The sequence below is a fragment of the Rhinopithecus roxellana genome, chromosome 11 (genome assembly GCF_007565055.1).
Source record: "Rhinopithecus roxellana isolate Shanxi Qingling chromosome 11, ASM756505v1, whole genome shotgun sequence".
Classification (NCBI taxonomy): Eukaryota; Metazoa; Chordata; class Mammalia; order Primates; family Cercopithecidae; genus Rhinopithecus; species Rhinopithecus roxellana.
The window spans coordinates 57,400,445-57,426,096 of record NC_044559.1 but is presented as its reverse complement, the minus strand read 5'-3'; positions in this window follow the sequence as shown (position 1 = coordinate 57,426,096).

Sequence of the window (25,652 nt, the reverse complement as noted above, 5' to 3'; positions counted from 1 at the left end):
TGTCCATTGGGAAAACATTTTTTTCCACCATCCAGTCACCCATGAATGTGGCTATAATGCAACTCCTGTTCATTCTTGGCTTGCCCCCACATACTGAACCAAGTCATCTATAGACCAACTTTGAAATTTTCTTACTTTTTTTTTTTTTTTTTTTGACGGATTATCACTCTGTTTCCAGGCTGCAGTGCAGTGGCACGATCTCAGCTTACTGCAACCTCTGCCTCCCGGGTTCAAGTGATTCTCTTGACTCAGCTTCCCAAGTAGCTGGAACTGCAGGTACATGCCACCATGCCCAGCTAATTTTTGTATTTTTAGTAGAGACGGGGTTTCACCATGTTGGCCAGGATGGTCTCCATCTCTTGACCTTGTGATCCACCCGCCTCAGCCTCCCAAAGTCCTGGGATTACAGGCATGAGCCACTGGGCCCAGCTGAAACTTTTTCTTTTCTTAAGAGACAGAGTCTCTCTCTGTCTCCCAGGCTAAAGTGCAGAAGTGCAATCATAGCTCACTGCAACCTCCAGCTCCTGGGCTCAGGCAATCTTCCCTCCTCAGCCTCCTGAGTAGCTCAGACTGTAGAAATGCACCAGCATGCCTAGTTAATTAAAACAATTTTTTTTTTGTAGAGATCGGTTCTTGCTATGTTGCCCAGGCTGGTCATCAACCTTGAACATTTAAACATTTTCCTCCTCCTTGAGCTGGTCATAGGGAGTAAGTGCACTAGTGCAACTGCAGTGAGTGGCATGGGGGTTTGGGCTACCTGCTCGTGCAACTGACATGTGCCTGCTGGCCATGCTCTAATTTGATCCCAGATGCCCCATTTTCATCTTAGAGTGGGCTTTCTGAGCTCATTGGCTTTAGGACTTGGAAGGTTCAATGGAACGCAGTTCATAAATGGAAGATCTGAACACATGGTCACTCACTGTCCCATAGCTAAGTGTTCCAATTCTATCAGGGCCCAGTGATGCACAGGGACTGTTTCCGAAGGCATGCCACTCTCTGCTGAGGATGACCTGGCTTCACTCCAGAATCACAGGGGCCTGTGTTGTGATTCTCCTACCAGAGCTTGTCATAAGTTTCATACTACATCATGCCTTCCCCACTGTCACTTCCTAAACCATAGGATCTGCCTGATCAATGATCCCAGCAGCAGGACTAATTGCTTCACGGCCCGGACCTGAAGCAGTGCTCTTTCCCACTCTGCGTGCTGTGCAAACTGGCAACCTTCTTTGTTACCTGGTACATGGGCTGAAGTAGTTTTCCCAGGGTCGAATATGTGGCCACCAGATTCTAAAGTGGCTCACTAGGTACCATGCTTCTTTTCCTGTGTGAAGAATTCAAGATATCAAAATGCATTTTTCTTTGAAAAGGATATCCCAGCATGGCCCTGACCAGACGACCCCCTAAAAACTTCACTGAGTTGTCCAGTGATCTTCATAGGGTTTCTCTCCCACCTTCTAAAGTACAGGTGACTTTCCAAGGCCTCCAGGGCACTGCTGTTTCTTGCTCATCCCATCCAACCAGCATGATGTTGATAAGATGGTTGGTGTGACTGGGGAATGGTCCATACCTCTTCACACTGTGTTATAACAGAGCAGGAGGACTAATATAGCCCCCCGGAAAAACTGTAAGTGAACATTGTCCTTTTCACATGAACATGAAGTGTTTCTCATCCTTTTTCTCCTTCTTCTTCTCCTTCTTCTCCTTCTTCTCCTTCTTCTTCTTCTTCTTTTTTTTTTTTGTGACAGGGTGTCACACTGGAGTGCAGTGGCTCAATCATAGTTCACTGCAGCCTCAACCTCCTGGACTCAAGTGATCCTCTCACCTCAGCCTCCCGAGTAGCTGGGACTACAGGTGGGTGCCACAAGTCCCGGCTAATTTTTTGTAAATTTTTTGTACAGACAGGGTTGCACTATGTTGCCCACGCTGGTCTCGAACTCCTGGGCTCCAGCAATCCTCCCAACTCAACCTCCCAAAGTGTTGGGATCACAAGCATGAACCACTGCACCACCTCTGGTCCTTTTTCCTAATTGAAGTGAAGTAGAACACATTTTGCAAACTGATGACTCTATCCCACGTAGCTGAGATTAATCTGCTCTTTCAGTAACACCAGAATTGGCAAGCAACTTCCCAAATGGCTACCGTTTGGTTAAGCCTGTGGTACTCTCAAGTCATGCCCCAAGACCAATATGGTTTCTCCAGCGACCAGCCTGGCAAATTAAACTGAGAAATGACAGAGACCAACAACCCCACATCTTTCAGGTCACTAATCTCCATCATCTGCTCACAGCATCAGAGAATTCCATTTGGCCTTCCTTTTTTTTTCTTTCTTTTTGAGACGGCATCTCGCTTTGCTGGCCAGGCTGGACTGCAGTGGCATGATCTCAGCTCACTGCAAGCTCCACCTCCCGGGTTCATGCCATTCTCCTCCCTCAGCCTCCCAAGTAGCTGGGACTACAGGTGCCCACCACCATGCCTGGCTAATTTTTTTGTATTTGTGGTAAAGACGGGGTTTCACCATGCTAGCCAGGATGGTCTCGATCTCCTGACCTCCGGATCCACCCACCTCAGCCTCCCAAAGTGCAGGGATTACTTACAGGCGTAAGCCACTGTGCCTGGCCTGTGACCTTCTTAATTATAAAAAAATCTTACTCTACAGACCAGGGACACAGTGTGGGATTACTCCAATAGTCAAATGCATCGATTCCACTTACATGCTTAGGAATTGGAAAACGACAACAGGCAAGTCTGTGGACCTAGGGGCTCACTGTGAGTTAAACTTTAGACAGGACTGTTGTTATTGCTACCTAGTTCCTGCAGATCCCATGCTGACCAAGAGCCACGATGCTGCCTTGGGTCTCTGAGTATCAATGTCAACTCAGACTCTGTAGCCAATTAGTTCTTGAAATATCTGAGAAATATCTTTTTTCTCCCTTTCCACAGGGTGTGGTCACCTAAATAAATGGCAGTAAGTCACTTTGTGGAAGAACTACAGAAGTATCACAGGATCTACTTGTCATGATGCTACAGTGTGTCCAGAATTGGTTACTTCCAGTGGGTTCTTGGTCTTGCTGACTTCAAGAATGAAGCTGCAGACCCTCCCGGTGAGTGTTACAGTTCTTAAAGATACTGAGGTTTGTTTCTTCAGATGTTCAAATGTGTCTGGAGTTTCCTCCTTCTGGTGGGTTCGTGGTCTTGCTGACTTCAGGAGCGAAGCTGCAGACCTTCGCAGTGAGTGTTACAGCTTTTAAAGGTGGCGCATCCCGAGTTGTTTGTTCCTCCTGGTGGGTTTGTGGCCTCGCTGGCTTCAGGAGTGAAGCTGCAGACCTTCATGGTAAGTGTCACAGCTCATAAAGGCAGAGCGGATGCAAAGAGTGAGCAGCAGCAAGATTTATTGCAAAGAACGAAAGAACGAAGCTACCACAGCATGGAAGGGGTCCCCAGCGAGTTAGGCTGCTGGCACAGGTGCCCTGTTTTTATTCCTTTATTTGGCCCCACCCACATCCTGTTGATTGGTCCATTTTACAGAGAGCTGATTGGTCCATTTTTACAGAGTGCTGATTGGTGTGTTTACAAAGCTTTAACTAGACACAGAATGCTGATTGGTGCATTTACAATCCTTTAGCTTGACAGAAAAGTTCTCTAAGTCCCCACCAGACCCAGAAGCCCAGCCAGCTTCACCTCTCAATCCCCCCTCTAAACAGGACACCCCAGCTACTCTTGAGAATTTGGCCAAAGACCACTCTAGCTACTTCTTGCTGGATGGGGCGAAGAAGGGGCCCTGCAGTTGTAGTGTCCTCCAGAGGGGAACGCTTTAGGCCAGTGGAAAGGCCAGCGGGTCGGTCCAGGGTCCTCAGTAGAAGTTGTTAGTTGAACGCATTTGGGGTTCCATTTGTAAGACCATCTGTAGCTTGATGGCCTCGATTCTAGAGGAAACAAATTTGACAAAAAGGTTAAAAATACAGGGTCCAAAGGTGAGTAAGAGCAAGATGGTTGCCAAGGGACCTGGAAAGGGGAGGAGCCATGTTGCCCAACTCCAGAGGTTGGTATAAGAGTTTGAAAGGCGTTGTCTGATTTCAGAAGCCTTTTCCTGTAAATGCTGGGTGGCATCTTGTACTATCCCTGGCTGGTTAGTGTAAAAACAACACTCTTCCCCTAAGAAGGTGCAAAGTCCTCCTTTCTCAGCAGTGAGAAAGGAGGTTTTGGAGAGTCACTGCTGCCAAAGAGTCTATTTGGGATTGTAAAGTAAGGATAGATTTCGTTATTTCTTGCAAACTGTCTGAGAAATCCTTTGAGAGTGTGTGGTAGTAGAATAATGAAGTAAACTGGCTATTCTGGTTCCTGTAGCAGTAGCCATTCCTAACCCTATAAGTAGGCATATTTTTGTATGACTGCACTGAGAGACTTGAGTTTTAAGGTGTACTGGTAGGGTCTGATTTCCTGGGGTAATGTTAATGTTGGGACTAGAAAGACAAAGGTGCAGGTGCCTGTCCAGTTAGTGGGGAGGCAGATATAAGTCGACGTTCCACATAAGAATAATATATCTTGGCTGGGTAGACGGAGCTGGTTGTGTGTGTTGAAAAGGTGGGTGAGTTTGTTGTTTTCATTTTCCCATACTTCTAGAGTACTTGCCAAGGTAGTTCCAGTGAGTGGCTGGAAAGGGGTGTTGGGAGCAAACTGAGTGGCTCCCTGTGTTCTATTTTCCCATTGGAGAAAAAACCATTTTGTATCTACTAGGAACCATTCGAGAGAGTGATTGAAAGAGGGGACGAGAAGGCATTCACTAGTGGTGGGGACACTGCTGCAGGGGGTCCAGGGGTGAAAGGTCATGCAGGGAGTATGTTTGCCATTACAAAACCTGGACTGTTTGTTAAGCAGGAAGGAGGTGATGATTTTGGGGGGCCCTGAGAAGTGGACAAGCCATCTGAATGGAGCTGTTTGGGTGACTCAGAAGTTACTATGATCAGCTGGGGCTTGAAGTTGTAGGGTGTAATTACACTGATGGGGTAGTAGATGCCCCAGGGGCAGGCCTGCTGACAGGTTGCCTTGGATGCATAAAGGGGCTTGGAAAGTTAAAATGATATTCATAGTTACAGGGCTATGTATGGACTTTTCATTGCTTGTGTAATAGGTGAGATTGGGAAATGTAAGAATGTAAAAGTTGGATTGCATGTCCTGTTAGGGTACACTTGGTCCTATCAGAGATGGGGAAGCAGGCTAATGATTGCATATTTAGAAGTTGGAAAGGGTCTTTTCCTTCTTAAGGAGGGTGGTACGTTAAATTGGTAAAGACCTAGTTTTTTGCGGGAATGGGAGTGGCAACGTAAGCAGAGGTTGATAGAGAGATACAAAGCCAACAGTCAATTGCCAGGGAAGGATTGGACAGGTTTAACAGAGAATGGGTTAAGTTGAGAGTCTTGTAGAGGTAATTAGGAGCTAGCTAGTGGAAGGGGAGGGGTGATTGCATGAGGTATCCAAGGAAGTAGGAGGGGTAGATAGGCAAATAGTAAATAGGAAGGTAAAGAGGGTGCTCTAGAAGACGAGATCATTTTATTCAGGCTGAGTTAAAGATGGTAGTAAATTGCTGTCAGAAGGAAGGAAGATAGAAAGAAGGTTGATGTGATTAGGGTTTTCTTCCCAGCAGGAGCTACAGTATATAGTCCTATCGCAAAGAGTATGGTTAATATGCTGCTTAACAATATGATGAAATAGTAAAAGGATTCCATTAAAGGGGCAAGGAGAGGTGTTAAAGATTATGTAGGTTTTCACTTAACTTTTTTAAGGAGGAAGGAGTTTTTCTTCAGGATCAGTGGTAGGAACCTTTTCAGTGTGGGATGTTTCCTTCTGAAATAGGAGGTGCAAGTCCTTCAATGGTTCACAGGTGTATCAAGGCTGGTCTGGCAGATCTTGGGACTCCTGAGCTGACGGTCCCGCAGGTTCCGCAGGGGGTGTCCAAAATTTAACTCGGGTGTGGTGAATCCAAGATTCCACTCCTGCTACCTTAATTGCAGTGGGGGAAGAGAGGATTACCGAGAATGGTCTTTCCCACAAAGAGTCCATAGATGAGGAGGTAGAAGGAGGTAGAGGGGAGAGATGTGACCAACACTGGATCTCCTGGTTGAAACAACTCTGTTCCCTTTTCTCTGTGACATCATTCAGGTAGAATTTAGGGTTTTGTTGATATTTTGCTAAAAAAGTTATATCTTTGACCAAGTTGGCTGTTTCCTGATCAAGTAGGATGTCATTTGTGAGAAAACGTCATCCATACAGCATTTCATATGGACTGAGCCCCATTTTGTGAGAATTTCGGATTCTCAACAAGGCCATGGGCAAAAGAATAGACCATGAGGGATGAGTTTCTTGTGTTCATTTCCTTAAGTGCCTCTTGAGTGTTTATTTGCCTTCTCAACCTTCCCTGAGGATTGTGGCCTCCAGGTGCAGTGAAGATGATATTGTATCCCTGGCGCCCTGGAAATTCCCTGAGTTATCGTGGCTTTAAAAGCCAGACCATTGTCACTCTGTAAGCTTTGGGGAAGCCCAAATCTAGGAATTATTTCATGAATTAGGACTTTATTCACTTCCTGAGCCTTCTCTGTTTTGCAGGGGAAAGCTTCTATCCAATTTGTAAAGGTATCAACACAGACCAACAAGTATTGAAATCCTTTTGACTTAGGCATATGCATGAAGTTTAACTGCCAGTCTTCTCCAGGATAGTGACCTATTATTTGTTCCCCCAAAGGGGCCTTATGATGGACCAAGGGATTATTCCTTTGGCACACCTCACAGGCTTTGACTACCTGTCGGATGGTCTGGAGGAGATTTGGCCCTGTTTATAGGGATTTGGTCATTTGATGAGTGATTTCAATACCTATATGAAAAATTTGGTGGAGGGTTTTAAGTATTTTCCACTGGCTGGCTTCAGGTATAAGTACCTTTCCTTCTTCTGTCATTAACCACCCCGAGGGGAGAAAACTATGCCCCTGTGAACTGTTTCAGTTGTGGAATACGGGGGGTCAATCTCTTGGAGGGAATTGTTCCATAGCAAGATTCCTTCCACAGGTATTTCTAATGGGAGGTCCCGCCTGGCAGCAATTTTGGCCTCAGTATCTGCCCAGCGATTTCCTTCTGCCTTTTCTCCTTCACCTTTCTGATGGTCTTGGCAGTGTAAGACTGCTACCTCCTTAGGTTTTTGCACTGCATGCAATAACTCCATAATTTCCTTGTGGTATTTAATGGGGGTTCCCCTAGAGGTTAGGAACTCCCTTTCTTTCCATATTGCAGCATGGGTGTGTAGGATTAGATAAACATACTTGCTATCTATATACACATTTATTCTTTTTCCTTTTCCCAGTTCTAAGGCTTGGGTAAATGCCACTAGTTCTGCTAACTGGGGGCTGGTCCCTGGGGGAAGAGGCTTATTTTCAAGTACGGTTACATCACTAACTGTGGCATAACCTGTCCTTTGTATCCCATTCTCCACAAATGAACTTCCATTGGTATATAGGTTAAGGTCAGGATTAGCCAGGGGGACTTCTAAGAGATCATCTCAGGTGGCATAAGTCTGGACTGTAATTTGTTGGCAGTCTTGCTCGATTGCTTCCCCATCATCTAGGAGAAAAGTGGCAGGGTTGAGGGCCTCGTACATACATATTTGAAGCACTGGTCCCCCAAGGAGTAGTGCCTGATATCTAAGTAAGTGGCTGTCTAATAGCCATAAGCTTCCTTTGGCACCTAGTATGCCATTTACGTTATGAGTTGTCCAGACAGTGAGATCCTTTCCTTGTATTATTTTGATAGCCTCTGACACTAAGATGGTCACCACCACAACTACCCATAAGCAGTGAGGCCAGCCTTTTGCTACTACATCAGTTTCCTGACTTAGGTATGCCACTGGTTGTAGGGTTGTCCCATGAGTCTGAATAAGGACTCCAAGAGCTATTGCTGCTCTTTCTGTGATGTATAAAGAGAAGTTTTGTCCTGTGGGAAGGCTTAAAGCTGGAGCCTGTACTAGGGCCTGCTTTAAGATTTTGAAGGCTGTTTCTGCCCTTGGTTCCCATTCTACTAGAAGAGTATTTGCACTCTGTGTCTCCTTGATTAGAGTATAGAGCAGCCTGGCTATCTTGCTGTATCCAGGGATCCATAGTCGGCAAAAGCTGGTGATTCCAAGGGACCCCCGTAACTGTTTTAATGTCTTAGGGCAAGGATAAGCCAGTATAGGCTGTATTGGTTCCTTGCTGAGGGCCCTGGTCCCTCTGGCTAAGATTAGGCATAGATATTTGACCTGCTGTAGGCAAAACTGGGCCTTCGACCTAGACGCCTTGTACCCTTAATTAGCTAGAAAGTTCAAGAGATCTAAAGTAGTCTGCTGGCATGAGGCTTCTGAACTGGTAGACAAAAGTAAGTCATCCACATACTGAAGGGTCAGAGGGCCTGGACTTGAGAAGTGGCCTAGATCTTGGGCCAGTGCCTGACCAAACAGTTGAGGGCTATCCGTAAACCCTTGGGGCAAGACCATCCATGTAAGTTGGGACATGTGGTCTGTGGGATCCTCAAAGGCAAAGAGAAACTGGGAGCCAGAGTGCAGGGGAATACAGAAGAAAGCATCCTTGAGGTCCAGAACAGTGAACTATTCTGCTTCTTCTGGTATTTGAGAGAGCAGGGTATAGGGGTTGGGTACAACTGAATATAGAGGAATTACTGCCTCATTGATGAGTCTAAGATCTTGACTAGTCTCCACTGACTGTTCGGTTTTGTACTCCTAGAATTGGGGTGTTGCAGGGACTGTTGCATTTCCTTACTAAGCCTTGAGCTTTTAAATGTTTAACAATATCCTGTAAATTTTATGAGCTTCAGTCCTTAAGGGATATTGCCTTTCATAAGGAAAAGTGGTGGGGTCTTTTAGCCTGATTTGGACTGGGCGGGCATTTTTTGCCCTTCCAAATTGTCCTTCCAATGCCCAGACTTCAGGTTTTATTCCCTTCTCAAGTAGGGGAAAACAAATTGGTAACTTGTTCCCCATATTCATATAGATAATAGCTCCAGCTTTGGCTAATATATCTCTCCCTAATAAGGGTGTGGGACTTTCAGGCTTAACAAGAAAGGCATGTGAAAAGAGCAAAGTCTCCCAATTACAACTGAGGAGGTGGGAGAAATACCTGATTACAGGCTGTCCTTGGATGGTAACGGACCTTGAGGACAGTCGTCCAGGACAGGAGCTTAATGCTGAGAAGGCCATGCCAGTGTCCAGGAGGAAGTCAACTTCCTGGCCCTCAATGGTTAAACATACCCGGGGCTCAGTGAGGGTGATGACATGGGCTGATGCTTGTCCCGGGCACCCTCAGTCATGTTGTTGGATCACCTGGTCGTGGGCTTCTGACCCAGAGAACCTTTGTCCTCTGGTGCATGTGTACCTTCCAGTGATTGCCTCGGTGTAGTGGACATGAATGAAGGGGCAGCATGTTTTTTGTTGGACAATCTTTTTTAAAGTGTCCTTGTAAACCACACTGATAACAAGCCCTACCAGGTGATTGGCTTGCTCCATTTTCTCTCCTGTCTGAACCATCAACGTTTGTTTGTCTAAGGGCCATGACTTAGGCTGCGGCCTTTCTCTGATCTTGTTTTTCGTTTTGGGCCTGTTCTTCTTGGTCTCTATTATAGAACACCGAGGTTGCCCAGGTTTAATAATGCCTCCAAATTTTGTTCAGGACCCAGGGTTCACTTTTGGAGCTTTCTCCTGAGGTCTGCAGCTGACTGAGTAATAAATTTATCTTTTAGAATCAATTGGCCCTCTCATGAGTCAGGTGACAGGGGAGAATATTTCCTTAAGGCCTCTCATAGTTACTTGAGGAAGGCAGAAGGATTTTCTTCCTTTCCCTGAGTTATGGTAGACATCATTGAATAATTCATGGGCTTTTTCCTAATTCTCCTTAGTCCTTCTAGAACACAGGTCAACAGATGTTTATGACTCTAGTCCCCATGATCTGAGTCGAGGTCCCAGTGGGGATCCATATTGGGGATGGCTTGCTGACCAGCAGGGAATTTGTCCCTTTCTTCAGCTGTCATTCTATCATTTACTTGACTAAGATACCAGGTATCTCCAAACTCTTGGGCTGCAGCTAAAGCCACATTATTTTCATTAAAGGCCAGTGTTTGATATAACAATAGAATGACATCTCTCCAAGTGAGATCAAAGGTTTACCCTAGACTGCTGTAGGTCATCTATGTACCTACCAGAATCATCTGAAAACTTCCACAGGTCTGCCTTGATCTGCTTTAAATTAGAGAAGGAAAAGGGGACATGTACCCAGGTTGGGCCAAATTCCCCTCCCTCTACAGCTTGAAGGGGACATAACCGATAGCCCGGGGTGGGGATTGTGGTCCTTTGGATATTTCTTTGCTTATTTCCTTCTGGGTGTGGGAGATTAGAGGAGGCTTATCATTAATAGGAAGGGGAGCTATAGGGAGGCTAGGATACGGGGGTAAGCTGAGAGGTTCTCTTGTGGGATGTAAATTGCAAGCTTTGCATAGTTTTATATGCTCCTTCACTGAAAGAAAGCTTGGACATAAGGTATTTCACTCCATTTGCCTTCTCTCTTACAGAAAAGTTCAAACTGCAGGATATTATTGTAATTTATAATTCCCTCAGGTGGCCACTTCTCCCCATCAGAGAGAGAATATTGGGGCCAGGTTGTAGTGCAGAAAAAAATGAGCCACCTCTTTTTTGGGGTTTGCAGGTCAAATTGGTTCCAGTGGCTTAGTATGCATTTCAAGGGTGAGCCTGTTGATGCCTGAGTGTTTCCCATCTGAAAGACAAAACCACCCATGGTTTTGGTTTGTTTGTTTCTCCCCCTGTCCAAGAAACTGCAACGGTCCCTGGACCCTGCTCATTGGAATAGTTATTCTCACTGATGCAGCAGCAGAAACATCTCTTGCCCAAGAACCCACAATGGTCCCTAGACCCTGCTGATCAGAATAGTTGCACTCACCAATGCAGCAGCAGAAACACTAGCTTTCCTTCTAGACCACAAGGAGGACCAAGGAAGGTCAGATTTAGTGGCCCTTACCAACACATTCTCGAAAACCTGCACCTTTGCCTGTCCTCCTAGACCACAAAGAGGACCGAGAAAAATCAGATTTGCTGGCCCTTACCGATGCATTCTCAAAAACCGGTTAGAGTCCTAAGCATTCTCCTGTTAGTACTGGGATCTTACCCATGTCCTATAAAGACGTTATGCCCCAAAAAGGAAGTGGAGGGTCATACCCTGAGGGAGGAAAGGGATCTCCAGAGTTGGAAGAATGATGCCTTTTGTCCTCATTTATATGAATAGGAAGGATACAATTTCTGAGGCTCCCCATCTCCTAGCTTCAGGAATAGCTTTTTTTAGGCCTGCTTGTCTGAGGAAGGATCCTAAAATTCCAGATAGTCCCCCCTACAATGGGGCTTTGGGCAAAAATTATGTCTTTCTGATTGGTGAGCCTGGGTGCCTAAAGAAGGTAACAGAGTCCTGGAGTTTATACTAGAAATCATTCTTATAGGATAAACTAGAAAAGCACCAGAGACAGGGAGTGGTTTTTCAAAGCGCAACTAGCCTCAGAGAAGAGAGGCGAGAGGAAGTTTGTCTGGCAGGCATTAGGACCCAGGAGGCAAGGGTCAGGATAGATAGGACAGATGGGTGAGTCTCACTTGGGCAACATGACTTTGAGAGTTCTGCTCATGGCCGCAGCGTCAACCAACTTGTCAGGACCCCAAAGCAGAATGGCTTTCCTCTCTGTCGACCCTTGACTCAGCCCAGAAGTACAGAAAAGCAGAAGCTGGTTCCAAGCAAACCAACACTCCCAACTCTGAAGATTTGGGGGTTGTTAGAGAGCCCTTTCCCAGAAAGCCTGATGCCCATGTCTTTAGTGTGGCTGCTGTGCTAGGTGTTTTTAACTGGCCGACAGGTGCCCAGTATTTAACCCCCAAATTCTAAGGATAATAGGACAGAATAGCAAGTGAAAGGGGTCTGATGGTACTCACCATTTGGCGACAGTCGAGTGTCCCTTGGTTGTTGCTGAAATGTGTCTGGAATTGGTTCCTTCCAGTGGGTTCTTGGTCTCGGTGACTTCAAGAATGAAGCTGCAGATCCCTCCGGTGGGTGTTACAGTTCTTAAATATAGTGTGTCCAGAGTTTGTTCCTTCAGATGTTCAGATGTATCCCGAGTTTATTCCTTCTGGTGGCTTCATAGCCTTGCTGACTTCAGGAGTGAAGCTGTAGACCTTTGCAGTGAGTGTTACAACTCTTAAAGGCGACACATCCAGAGTTGTTTGTTTCTCCTGGTGGGTTCATGGCCTCACTGGCTTCAGAAGTGAAGCTGCAGACGTATGTGGTGAGTGTTACAGCTCATAAAGGTAGTGTGGACCCAAAGAGTGAGCAGCAGCAAGATTTATTGCAAAGAGCAAAAGAACAAAGCTTCCAGAGCATGGAAGGGGACCCAAGTGGGATGCCGCTGCTGTCTCGGGTGGTCTGCTTTCATTTCCATATTTGGCCCCACCCACATACTGCTGATTGGTCCATTTTACAGAGAATCGATTGGTCCCTTTTTACAGAATGCTGATTGGTGCATTTACAAACCTTTAGCTAGACACAGAGGGCTGATTGGTGCATTTCCAAACTTTTAGCTAGACAGAATAGTTCTCCAAGTCCCCACCAGACCCAGAAGCCCAGCCAGCTTCACCTCTCAATAGGATCCTGTAGGACCCGGCTACCTCTTAGGTCAAAGGGCTCCAGGTCTGAAAATTGGCTCCGGTGTGAGGATCAGCCACCTTGGTTACTTGTTATTGGGGCAACTGTTTTCAGACTTTGACTCCTCCATTCTAACTTTGTTCATCTTTTTAAATTAGAGATATTAAGTGGCACCTTGGTTGGCTGCTGTCAAGGGCAGTGTTCAGCAAGCTACAGTCAGATCCAGCCCATCATGAGTTTTTGTAAATAAAGTTTTATTGGAACGCATTCATGCTTATTAGGCTCTTCATTCTTTTCCTTGCCATCTATGAGGGAAGCTTAGACATCTCTCCTTTGCTGAGGCTTGCCCATCATTTTTTCCTGGCTTTTAGGAGCCACTCCTGTCAAATTAGTTTGTCCTCTTCCTTGGGGCTTTGCTAGGGTGATAAAAACTGTATCCTGAGAAAATGCCCCAAATCAACGAATTATTGGTTATCCAGCTTAACATTCTAGCCTCCTCGACCAAAAACCCTCAAGTCAAACCCCAGGAGTATTTCCAAGGTACTGCCAGTACATACCAGATAGTTGTCTTCTTTCTTTTTTCTTTTTCAACAGGGTGTCACTCTGTTGCCCAGGCTGGAGTGCAGTGTCATGATCAGGACTTACTGCAGCCTCTAATTCCTGACAGAGCAGGAGTATCACCATCTTGGGCAAGCTCTGTCACTTTTAAATTCACCTGAATCAATAACCGCCTAAATCCAAAGGGCATCAGCCTAATGGCTAAGGTCGGCATGACCATAAATCACAAATAACATCTCCAACCAGAAACATTCCAAACTCCTCCCCAACCAGAAACATACTAGCCCTAAGGTAACCCACCTCCAGTCAGGAAGATGCCAGCCCTGAGATAACTCCCTTCCTGCTGGATAGATGTCAGCCCCAAGATAACCTCCCCTCCACCCAGAGACGTTCCAACCTCGCCATAAACATCCTCCCACACAGAAACATTCCAAGCTTGTAATAAGCCCCTCACCCTAAAACCAATATATATTCTTCGTCTGTAAAAGAAAGCGCTCCTGACCAAAATTGGCCAGAAGCCCCTCTCGGGTTTTTCTCTAAAATAAACCTGTCTTTGACTCTTAAGCTGCATTCTGTGTTTCTTTCCTCTTTCTTTAACTCTTACACTTCCCAGGCTCAAATGATCCTCCTGCTTCAACCCCCAAGTACCTGCACCATCTTGCTCAGCTAATTTTTTTGTATTTTAGTAGAGACTAGGTCTCCCTGTGTTGCCCAGGATTACCTCAAACTCTTGAGCTCAAGGGATCCTCCTGCCTCAGCCTCCCAAATTGCTGCAATTACAGGCATGAGCCACCATGCCCCACCACATCTTGTTTCTTTCTGTGTAGATCTCTTTCTTGCCTTACAGGGCACAACCTGACTATGTCTGTGTTATCTTGGAATTTCACTCTATCAGTCTGAGAGCAGGAATGGAGATGGAGATAGGTCTCAAGGGCTGTATCTGTGTCTTTTGGTGAGGGAGATTCTGCAGCATCTTTCAGCATGGCCAAAGTACTAGCTCTTACTAGGGAAAGATGGGCCACCCATCCATGCCCAGAGGATGGGGGTGGGAATGTGGTAGAGTCAACATCACTAACTATATCTCTCCAGATTTCCTGCCTAAAGGAGTGTTTAATGTCTCTGGTGCTCTGAATCCTCATAATTAGGGCTTGAGCTTACCTTTTGATTGTGCCTGCCCTTCCGTTATAGGCAGTAAAGACTTCTTTATATGCAACCACTATTACCACTGGAGGCTCTATGGTTCCCACACTTAGCTATTAAGTGTGTATTAATGGCTCTCAGTCTCTCATTCCCCACTAACATGCAGTCAATGCACTTAGCCTTAGCCAGCCAATTGTGCTATAAACATATATATATATATATATACACACACACACATATATATATTTGAGATGGAGTCTTGCTCAGTTGCCAGGCTAGAGTGCAGTGGTGTGATCTCAGCTCAGGCTGCAATCTCTGACTCCTGGGCTCAAATGATTCCCCTGCCTCAGCCTCCTGAGTAGCTGAGACTACAGGTGCACACCACCACATCGGCTAATTTTTTGTATATTAGTAGAGATGGGGTTTCACCACGTTGGCCAGGATGGTCTCAATCTCCTGACCCCATAATCCACCCACCTTGAGCTCCCAAAGTGCTGGGATTACAGGTGTGAGCCACTGTACCTGACCCGATTGTGCTATACTTGTAAGAAGTTTCCCTTGTATTTCCAAATGCAGATATCATCACACCCATCGCAGCATTTGCCCAGACAGGAACATTTTCAAGGGCCCCTACCAGTGAAATATTAGCAGTTGGGCTGCACTTTGTTCCCAGGACCATATATGTACTTCTGATCTGCCAAGTAGGTGAGTTAATTTTACAACTCCACCTTGCTGTCTGTTCTCTCAAACCACTCTTGGTACCACTTGTGTTAACACAGATCCTCTGAGAAGCTGACATTGACAGGAGTAATATGCAAGGATTTTATTAAGGAAAATGCTTGTGAAAAGAAAATGAGAGCAAGAACTGGAGAAGGCTGGGAAAGATGTGAGGCTAGGAGGCAAGTGTGAATCTAAGTGAAGGTGAGAGGGACAGAATGTTGGGTGGAACTCTCCTAGACTGTCATGCAGTCTAAAGAAGCTTCAACACAGCCAGCAGGGATTCCTTGAGTTTACATTGCCAAAAGAGGAGCTTAATGTCTCCCAGAAATGAATCTACTTTGGTAGCCCCATCACGCTCAGTCCTTGACAAGGGAGCAGTCTTGTCCAAGTAAGGTGTGGCCCCAGCCAAAATAAAGCAAAGTATTTCAAAGCATAGCATCTGGGGCTCTGGTTGCACTCCTTATAGTGGGAGCTCTGCAAGCCACAATTTCATGGCGACCATAGAAAGTCAATGTAAGTTCAATCAAAATCCTATGTGGTTTTTTTTTAATTGACAAGCTAATCCTGATATGTAAACAGAGAAGTGAAGGACCTAGCACACCTAAAATGATCTGGAAAGGGAACAAAGCTGAAGAACTTAGACAACCTAATTTTAAGACTACAGCAATCACATATAGGGTCATGTGTTGCTTAATGATGAGGACACGTTCAGAAAAGCATACGTGATTTTGTTGTTGATTTTGTGTGTGTGAACACCATAGAGTGCACTTATCAAACCTAGATAGTAGAGCCTCTTATATACCTGGGATATATGGTCTAGCTTATTGCTCCTAGACTACAAACCTGTTCATCATGTTACTCTACTGGATACTCTAGGCAACTGGAACACAATGATAAGTATTTGTTTATCTACACATACCTAAACATAGAAGAAAGTATAGTAAAAATATGGTATTACAGGACCACCATCCAGTATGCAGTCTGTCATTGGCCAAAATGTCATACAGTGCATAACTGTACACATAAATTAATGAAATCAGTCTGACAGTACAGAGTCCAGAATAGACCCCTGTCTACATGGTCTGTTGCAGAGGTGTCCAAACTTTTGGCTTCCCAGGGCCACATTGGCAGAATGTGGCAGAATTGTCTTGGGTCACACATAAAATAGACTAACTCTAATGATAACTGATGAGCTAAAAACATTCACAAAAAATCATACAATGTTTATGAATTTTTATTGGGCTACATTCAAAGCCAACCTGGGGTGCATGCAGACCATGGGCCATGGCTTGAACAAGTGTGATCTGTTGGTTTTCAAAACAGTGCAAAGATTACTCAATAGGGAGAGATATTCCTTTCAACAAATGATGCTGAAAGAATTGGATATTGAGGGGCAAAAAATGAACTTTGGTTCTTACCTCATACTACATACAAAAATTAACTCAAAATGGATCATAGATCTAAATAACAAATTGAGAGTATAAAATTTCCAGAAGAGGATATGAGGTTATCTTTGTTACCTTGAGTTAGGCACAGATTTCTAAGAACATAAAAATCATGAAGGAAAAATTTGATCAACTTTATTGAAATTTAAGCAGCTGGGCACAGTGACTCATGCCTGTAATACCAACACTTTGGGAGGCTGAGGCTGGCAGATTGCTTGAGCTCAAGAGTTTAAGAGCAGCCTGGGCAACATGGTGAAAGCTCATCTCTACAAAAAAAAATTTAAAAATTAGCTGGCCATTAGTCCCAGCCACTTGGGAGGCTGAGGTGGGAGGATCACTTGAGCCCAGGAGGCAGAGTTTGCAGTGAGCCAAGATTGCACTGCTGCACTCCAACCTGGGTGACACAGCCAGACCCTATCTCAAAAAAAAAAAAAAAAAAAAAGAAAAGGAAAGAAAGAAAGACATTTAAAACTTTTGCTTTTGAAAATACACTGTGAAGACAATGAAAAGAAAATTCGCAGACAGGGAGAAAATATTTGCAAAACATATGTCCAGAATATATGCAGAATAGATAAAGAACTCTTACAAATCAATAATATGAAGACCACAGCCCAATTTCATTTTTTTTTTTTAATTTTGAACTGATATTTCACCAAAGAAAATATGTGAATGGCAAATAACATGAAAATATGTTTGATATTAATAGCCATTGGGAAATACTAAGTAGAACTACAATAATATCCTACTACATATGCACTGGAATATCTAAAATTAAAAAGTCTAACGATACCAAGTATTGCCAAGGATGTGAAGCCACTGGAATTCTTGTGCATTGCTGGTAAATGCAAAATGGTGCAACCACTTTGGAAAACAATTTGGCTATTTCATATAAAGTTAAACATACAGGTACCATTTAATCCAACAATCTCACACCTAGGCATTTACCCAAAATAAAGGAAAATATACATTCACACAGACTAGTGAATTCATGTTTATAGCAACTGTATTCATAATAGCCCCAAATTAGAATCAACCTAAATTTTGGCATATCTGCATATTCACACAATGGAATTTCTTCTCAGCATTAAAAAGGAATGAACTACCAATATACCCGTCAACGTAGATAAATCTCACAACAATTATTCTAACTGAAAGAATTCAGACACAAAAGACTATATGATTTTATTTATGTGAAATTCTAGAAGGACAAAACTAGAGTAGCAGATCAGTGGTTCCCAGGCCTGGAGCTGGGGAAAGGAGACTGCTGACACGTGAGCACTGGGAAATGTTGTGAGGATGATGGAAATGTTCTGTATATCATGAGGTTGGTGGTGTAGGAGTTAAAGAAAGAGGAAAGAACACAGAAAGCAGCTCAACAGTCAAAGACAGGTTTATTTTGGGGAAAAATCTGAGAGGGGCTTCTGGCCGATTTCTGTCAAGAGGGCTATCTCTTACAGACTAACAGTATATATTGGTTTAAGGGTGGGGGGGCTTATCACAAGCTTGGAATGTTTCTGTGTCCAGGGGAAGTTTATGACAGAGTTGGAATGTCTCTGGGTGGAGGGAAGGTTATCTTGGGGCTGGCATCTTTCCAGCTGGAAGGGAGGTTATCTCAGGGCTGGCATGTCTCTGGTAGGGGATGCTATTTGTGGTTTATGGTCATGCTGCTCTTAGCCATTAGGCTGACGCCCTTTGGATTTAGGAGGTTTTTGATCAAGGTGAAACTTAAAATGGTGGTGTTTGTCCAAGATGGCAATGCTCCTGCTCTGACAGGTGGTAGTTACCCAACTTCATGCACTTTGTCAAAATTCACTGAATTTTACACTTCAAAGTGGTGAATTTTGTTGTATATAAATTATACATCAATAGACTAATTTTTTTAAGTAAGAGAAAATAAAATAATGGTGGAGACATAAAATGGAACCTGTGGTAATAATCTTAAGATTATTAACTAATTTTATTTAAAATTGACTTCTATTTAATGGACTGTGCATTTGTTTCTCAGGTTTCTAAGTGCTATCTTGAAAACAGAAGTCTAATAATTTACAAAATTGACTGTTCTCAATTCCAGGATGAAGTAGGAATTTCCTTCTGTGCATAAAGTGGATATCATTGAAACAACAACAGCACTGTCATACTAGACCCAACAAAGACTTTCACTGGACTGTCTCTCATACTGACCCATTACACAGGTCCATAATTCAGTGAAGCTATGTGGGGATAGTCATTACAATTCTATGTAAATCAGCAGTTCTTTACCAAGATGCCATAATCCATGGTTAGATTTTAGAACATCTGAGGACATGGAATATGGTATGATCTCCAATTATTTTTTGCTAAATATTAATTTTCTTAATAAGGCTTTTGACAAACATTTTGGGAATTAGCTCACGGTTGCATTTCTTGGCATGGGCAATGCTATAAACTACTCAATGGTGTGCATGACCACAGATGCCTAAAATCTTGAACTGATCATTGAGCTGGAGATAGAAATAACCTATTCGTGGAAGTCAAGGTCTCTAACAAGGGAGGAGTCAGCTAGCTTTATCCTTTACCATTCATTCTCCTTTTGTATTTTCAATAGGAGAAATATAGAGAAGTTAATGGCTTTTAGCAGTTCCATTCCCTACTGCCTTTCAGAGATTGAGATGCCTTGAGCCACTTGTATGTTTTTTTGAGATTCAAGTGTATTAAATAAAGAAGATATGCCAAAACAAGTCTCTAAATATTGTGATAAATTTAAGTGTTAATAATTAATAACATTATGAATCAACAACCCATAGATCTACTGTATATTTACCTTCATTTGGAGATAAGTCAAAAGACTACATTTGAAGCCACTTTTGAGCATGATGCCCTCAGCAGATGTCCCTCTTGCAGTCACTCATCCTACTGCCAATAGGTTCTATTCTTCTAGGGTTACCTATTTAATTGAGGTCAGTAAAGTCCTATGAAAAAGGAATGAATAATTATTTCTATATGCCAAGAACGCTTTTAAATGCGTTACTTGTATTAACTCATTCACTTTTTACAACTGTTGTGAGAATAAGATTAATACTATGAGGTAAATCCTATTAGGTGAGGAAATGAAGATAGAATAGTCAGTAACTTGCCCAGGATAGTGGCTGGTAAGTGGCGGAGCTGACTCCAAAGTCTGTGCTCTTAACTGTCATGTTGGAGGTTGGATCATGTAAAGTAGCCAATTGTCAATCATGTGTGACTGACAAAACTGGCAATTTCATATGGCTCAACTTGATGTAATGCTCAGGTTGGCTGTAGCTATGTTTTTATGAGCATGAATATATGGGGCACATTTGTTTCCATTGCCAGTCGAGAATATACATCAACCTTTTATCTCAATTTGACAAATCCAGTATTTATATCTGAGTTCTTTTTGCTCCAGGGCAAAGGCATTTTAAAATTCATGTCTGCTTTGAGAAGGGGTTGGGGGCAGAGCTAGCTGATCAGAGCTTAACAAAAGGAGGGACTTTCTAATGACTTGAGCTGTCACAGCTGGGCTGATGGTCACTATGGACAGTGGTGGGAGCTTCTGTCCTGGGAGGCACCCTCAGAGATGGGATATGCTATTACTCAATAAGTCTACCAAGGGTTCCTGCCTCATTACAACTCAGCCAGTGCAGGAGTTGGACATCCATCAAACTCCTGTATGCCCAGAATGTGGCAAGCTTGCTCTTTTGGACTTTTTACTATGTGTGCTCTGTTTTCCTTCCTAGATGTCAACATTTAGAAATCATAGTCAAGGGGATTCTATTGAAAAATGGGGAGGTTCCTTTTGCTGTGGTTGAACATTTTTGTAATTTCATGAAAGATTCAGAGTGAAATAGTGCTCTGTCTTTCAGAAGCACATTGAGGGTCCTTAAACTGCAGAGTCTAATTTTACGAAGTCCCTTCCTTGTTTCCACAGGTTACTAGCAACTATTTGTTTCTTTCCTCTGGACCAAGCCCATAGAATTCATAAGATCTTCACCATTGGGATTTAGCAGATTTGCATTTGCTGGAAATTGACTCTAGAATGTTAACTGGATCAAGACCACTCCCTTTGTTTACTTTTTTTTTTTTTTAGACAGAGTCACTCAGTTGCCCAGGCAAGAGGCACCATCTCGGCTCACTGCAACCTCTGCCTCCCAGGTTCAAGCAATTCTGCCTCAGCACTCCCAAGTAGCTGGGATTACAGGCATGCACCACCTCGTCTGGCTAAATTTTGTATTTTTAGTATGGATGGGGTTTCACCATGCTGGCCAGGCTGGTCTCAAACTCCTTTCCTCAAGTGATCCACCCGCCTCAGCCTCCCAAAGTGCTGGGATTACAGGCGTTACCCACCACACCCAGCCCTTTATTTGCATTTTATTGATTTACATTGTTTATCTGTGTTCACCCTAATAACAGAGATATACCCAGACTGCCTCTGCAGCCAGCCAAATCTGCAGATCCCTGACTTTAGCTGGAAGCCTACTGCCAAGATTCCATAAATCAGTTCATTTGGCTCAGCCTGACTAGCAGGACCACGAAGATGAACAATGCCTCTAAAAACAAAATCAAACTGTCCTGGAGGCTGCACAGAAAGAGATGGAGAACTGTCTGAGTCAATTCCGGGGCAGCATTTTTGCAGGGTAGAATTTATTTTTTTTTCTTCCGGGATAGCCAATGTCCCATTTACTGTGAAATTTGATTTTGCTGATTACAGCTTGTAATGATCATTCGGCTCAGTGGATCATATCTGACTTTTCCAAAAGTCATTTTATGTGGGCACTAATGTGTTTGTCCCATGCTTATTCTGGTCAGTGGGGCATGCGGTTATAAGGATCAGATGGAAAGTAATTTCTTGGATTTCCCTTTGACGTTTCCAAAGGGAGGGCAGATTCTCTGCATCCCTCCGCGTACTCCCTGACAGTGAAGAGAGTCCTGTGATGGCTTGATGCAGGAGATCCTATTTTCCACCCCCAGTCATTTGACTGGTCCACCAGGAAGCTCTGCATTCCCAGGTTTTTGAGGCATGTCTCAGCCACAAATCACGAGGCTTACCTCTCAACAAAGTCATCTCAAGAAGAAACATCCAGAAGGCTGTCCTTGGATATCTGGGGCTGAGACAGGGATGCAATGCCCATCACCGCTTCTCTAGTTTGCTATATGGGAAGCTGATACCCCTTCCACCTTTCATTTGTCACCTTTTCTCACTGTGCTTATTGATCCTGAGCAAAAGTGGCAGCTCAGAAGCTCTCATCCAGCAGAAGTGACTTAGAGCAGGACAGCAGGCCCGTCCACCCTGGCCTTCTCCCACCAGGCAGTCTGCATGGTTCCTGCCGAGCAGACTTATCCCTAATGGCCGGAAGCACTCCTCTCCTTTTCCACCAACCCCAAACCCGAGGCAGATGCAAATTTCTCCATTCCCCTTGTCTCACTTTACTCCTCTGCCTCCTGGGATCAGAATAATAATTTCTAGTTCCCTGGATTGGCTCTGCTTTGCAATATATGACTCACTCTCTTTTTCTTCAAGCTTTCCCTTAATGTGGTCCATGCCTAAGGATGCTGGCTGGGTCTTTATCACAGGAGAATTTTCAGGTGTTCAGCAACTGAAGAAAACAAAAATTTTGAACACTTCTTTCCCTGCTCCCAGTCAGGTCACACAGAGTTCTTGAGAGAAGAAAAACAGCAAATGTGAAACTGATGCCAGTCATCTTCTTAGAATAAAGGCCAAGAAACAGGAGTGATTTTTTGTGTTTGTGCATGCATGTATTTTAGTGGAATGAAAGAAACAGCCATGCCCTCAAACACCTCACTCATGTTTACGCGGCTGGCCCCCACTGGAGGACATGTCTGAGACTGCATTCCGTGATGTTTCACCAGTACCGTCAATAACCACATCTTCTTTTCACATCCAGATCACACTGGAAACCCATTTACTTTATTCATAAAAGTATAACATATTCAGCCCTGAGTCTCCAGTTATTATTAGCATTTGCACATGACCAAGCATAGTCACTGAATTTTCTGCTCTTGCCATCACACATTTCTGAGCATTTTGAACTGTGATTTTTACTCTTTAACCTGGGGGCTCTTCGACTTTCCTAAAGTGGGGAAATCCAGATGAGAGCACCAGATCTTACGCTATCATATTAGGTAGGCGGAGGAAGCAAGAATAAGTGCAATAACAAAAGCCAGGTGAGATAATTAAAACCGTCTTAATCCCTTCACACTGAGAGGCGGATGTCAGCCCATTTCCTTTCTCTTTCTTCTTGCTTTTTTTTTTTTAACTGTGTAAGCTTCAGTTCTGATTTCATTTCAAACAGCCCTTCCCATCAGTGCTTGTTCTACAGATGTGAATCAGTGGAATGAATTAAGTTTTGCTCAAGGCATTTAGTAGAGTAAAATCTGCTTCTCAGAGGAGGGGAAATAAAGATGAAAAAATTTAGCAAAGAGCATCTACCCTACAATGCCAGGTCGGTAATAAAACATAAAGATGCTGAGAGAAAAGCACTCCCCAACCAAAGTGGGTCTATTAGAAGCAAGTTTTGACATGATTGCCGAACCCTTCTGGAAAGGGTTAGGAAAAAAAATCACTTTCAAAAATCATTTGAGTATAAAAGTGAAATGAAAGTAGTCTTTTTAAAATGTGATATTCAATGTGGACATAGAGTGGAAGGATGCAGTACAGTCATTAAGGAAGACAAATAGAGGGTGCGCCCAAAGGGCAGTGAGATCCCTGTCATGTGATGGTGTGGAACACCTACTGTGAACAAAGACCCCGAAAAGCCCAGAAAACCAGGTGCGAAATCATTCCTTTATATTTCCTGGCCCTGTGGTGTAGGGATCAACCACAATGAAAGTCTATCAGGTTGAGTCCCAGCTCCACCGCCTTGGGGCATTCTGTTTCCCCATTTAGGGAATGAGTGAGAATAGTGAAGCCTGCCTCAGCCATCCCAGAGGATTGTCCCAATAGTCCTAAGAGATCAAGATTAGGAGTTGTCTTTGCAAAGAGTGAAGAGAGCCGGGTGCAGTGGTGTCTGCCTGCAGTCCCACCTATAGGAGGCTCTACTGGGCCCAAGAGTTTGACACTGCAGTGTGTGATAATCACACCTGTGAATAGCTACTGGACTATATATAGCCTGGGCAATATAGAGATACCTCATCTCTCTCTTAAAAAAATTGCCTGGGTGCAGTGGCTCACACCTGTGATCCCAGCATTTTGGGAGGGTGAGGTGGGAGGATTGCTTGAGGCAAGGACTTTGAGACCAGCCTGGGCACGATAGCGAGATCTCATCTCTAAAGAAATTTTAAAAATTAGCCGGGTGTGGTGGAGTGTGCCTGTAATCTCAGCTACTCAAGGGCTGAGGTGGGAGGATCATTTGAGCCAGGAGTTTGAGGCTGCATTGAGTTATGATCACACAACTGCACTCCAGCCAGGGTGACAAAGAAATACCTTGTCTCTAAAAAATCAAACAAACAAACAAACAAAAACTCCATTGCATTTGAAAAACTTTTTTAAAAGCATGAACATAGCTCTAAGGTAACCTCAAGTTGCACCCAAGCAACTATAATTTTTCAGTATTCTCATTAATTTTGGAAAATCTTTCTGGGCACACTCTTTAAAAGTGGGAAATATTTAACATATTTAAAAGTGGGAAGTAAAGGAAGATAGAAAACTTAGCTTTATTGGAGAGTAGTGAGAGGGTGGGGAAAAGAGATTTTGTTCTTGTTTTTGTTCCCAGCAATTTCAGCACACTTTGATCAATTTAGTCTTATAAAAATGAAAATTTCAAAGAGAAGCAGCCAGAGTCATATTCCCAAGAGCACATCTGGTCATGCTATTCCTCTGTGTATAATCCCACAGTGGTGTCCTGATACCTTCAGGGAAAGATTCAGTGTTCTTAGGATGGCATTCATGGCTCTCGATGGTGTGCCTTAGTGTGACTTGCCTATGCCACTTCCCATGCCTGAAGCATCCTGCTCTGCTCCCCTCTCCCCTACATCTGCCCACACCCCCTCTGTGGTCTCCACCACCAGGAAACTGCCATGGGACATTCACCAGCAGGAATGAGTGGCCTCCGGGGTGTTCCTGCGGGATGGCAAATGTTGACCTTTTCCCCTCTATTTGTGAGTGCTTTCAGAATAGCAAATACATCTTTCTTCTGGCTATCTTTGGTATCAGAAGCAAGGCCTGGAAAATCAGGGGACACAGAATAAATGTCCTTTTATCTAAAGAAGAAAGGAAAGAAATTAATGTTGATTCTACAACTTTCCTACAGCTCTTCAATTTTAATCATATAAATGCCATTTTTATTGTTTTTGTCATATTTGTGAGCCACCTGTTGTAATAGCATTTGCTTAATTATTTTGCTTTAATTAACAGCTCACTTTTAAAAACTTAAATGTAATTTGAGAGAAAATGTTTTATCACTTTACATACACTCCACGAAAGGAAGAACTGTGCTTTGTTAAGCACTGAACCCCTAGTACATTGAACTGAGCCTAGCACAAAGCAGGTATCCTACTCTGGTTTAATGACTAAGAGGAAAATTAGTACCACTGGCTACTAATACCTGGTAACATGAATAATGAATACTGTTATGTATTCATTATTGAATGAATACTATTCAATGAAAAGTGAATAGTATGAAATGAAAGAATGAAATGAAAGAATACTAATGATAAATGAAAAAAATGAAAGAATGAAAGAATACTAATAATACAGTAATTGACCCCAAACCTAAGACTCACCTCTTCTTATGGTTTGGATCTTTGTCCCCCCCACCTCCAAATCTCATGTCAAATTGTAATTCCCAGTGTTAGAGGCGAGGCCTGGTGGAAGGTGACTGGATCATGAGGGTGGTCTTTCATGAATAGTTTAGCAACATCCCCTTGGTGCTGTTCTTATGGAAGTGAGTGAGTTCTCATGAGATCTGGTTGTTTAAGATTGTGTAGCACCTCCCCCATCTCTGTCTTCCTCCTGATCCCACCATGTGAACTACTCGCTCCCCCTTCACTTTCCACCATGATTGTAAGTTTCCTGGGGCCTCTCCAGAAGTGGAAGCTGTTATGCTTCCTGTACAGC